Source organism: Microtus ochrogaster, chromosome 21 (genome assembly GCF_000317375.1).
Source record: "Microtus ochrogaster isolate Prairie Vole_2 chromosome 21, MicOch1.0, whole genome shotgun sequence".
Taxonomy (NCBI): domain Eukaryota; kingdom Metazoa; phylum Chordata; class Mammalia; order Rodentia; family Cricetidae; genus Microtus; species Microtus ochrogaster.
Window position 1 is genome coordinate 4,945,536 of NC_022022.1, and position 1,628 is coordinate 4,947,163.

Consider the following 1,628-nt stretch of genomic DNA (forward strand, 5'->3'; position numbering starts at 1 on the left):
CACACATGCCGCCTGACACCGGGGCACGGGGACCGGAGCACACATACTGCCTGACACTGGGGCACGGGGACCGGAGCACACATGCCGCCTGACACTGTGAGCACGGGGACCAGAGCACACATGCCGCCTGACACTGTGAGCATGGGGACTGGAGCACACATGCCGCCTGACACTGTGAGCATGGGGACCGGAGCACACATGCCGCCTGACACCGGGGCACGGGGACCGGAGCACACACGCTGCATGACTGCTAGTGAACCTGGGACTTCTTTCAGGTTTAATAAAAATGTTCAGTACTTGACTGAGGTAATGGTTCTGGTTTGGTAGGAATGTTCAAACCTGACTATGGTGATAGTTGTACAACTCTGAAAACATCAACAGCTACTGGGTTACGCTTGCTTCTCAGGTTTGACTACACGAGTTCAATCCCCGCCCGCATGGAGGTGGGAAGAGGACAGCCTCAAAGTTGTCCTCTGACCTCCACAGGTGCACCTGAGCAAGCGACTTCTTAACAACCAAGTTTAAAAGTGAAGCATGTGTCTGTCACATTAGTCAGATGCCCCACCCTAACGTGTCTGCCTAAGAGAAAAGAGTACATATGTCCACACACAGGCTTGTGTATGTGTGTGTTCACGGCACACATGTGACGTCCCCAAACGGGAAACAACGAGATGTCTACTATTGGAGGATGGGTTTGCAAACTGTGGCACAGCCACACCACAGAATCCTGCTCAGCAGTAAGAAGGAACAAATTACTGTACACACAGTAACACTGCAACAGTCCAACAATCAGGCTGAAGATAGAAAACAGACAAAAGCAAGGCAGAAAAAGTATGCGCACTGTTTGGTTACATCTACATAAACATCTAGAAAATACAGACTAATACACTGTGACAGAAAAGAAAGACTAGCTGCCGCCTCAGGAGTGGAGATGGGAGGGAGCATTCTGGGTGTGCACGGAAATTTGACCGTGAGGGGTTTTCTCTATCTGAATAGAGTAGCAGCTATGGTACAGGTGTACCTGGTTCAAAACTTACCAAGCTGTGCATTTAAAATGCACACAGCTCGGTACATGCCTACTGCAGCTGAATGCAGCTGCTCAACAGGTGGCATGCTCCCTAGAGGCTGCAGCTCTGCGCTCTCTCACAGGATGCATCAGACTCGAGAGCATCCTGTGAGTGCGATGACTCTAGCGCCAGTGATTCAAAGCCCCCACTCACCGGCACTGATCAAAATGAGCTAACGGGCTGACAAAGCTGTTCTTTGTACAAACTGCCCCAGTGGGAAACTCACCCAACCAGACCATGAACTCAGCCTTTTCCCTACAACCACAGGACATGCATGGACACAGCTGAGTCAGAGGCAGAGAAATCAATACACAATGGATAAATCAGATCACTGAGGGACAGCCAGACTGGCAAGAGCAGAAAACAAGTATGACCTACAGAAGCAATCTTGGAATTTATCTGTACTTAAGTTTTAGTGCGCATTATAAAAACTGGCTTCTATTCTAAGCTGAAAACTGGAGTTGAGGTGAAATAATCAGTGCCCACAGGCATTACGGAAGAGTATAAAATAAGAAATAATCAGTGCCCACAGGCATTAGAGAATAGTATAAAATAAGAAAT

At 48.7% G+C, this 1,628-nt stretch overlaps 1 protein-coding gene across 3 annotated transcripts in view; it reads right to left on the reverse strand.

Annotated features, from left to right (window-relative positions):
* Positions 1-1,628, reverse strand: part of LOC101994982 (Golgi pH regulator) — a 40,607-nt gene that overhangs the window by 7,761 nt on the left and 31,218 nt on the right. The gene's annotated exons all lie outside the window — the stretch shown is intronic.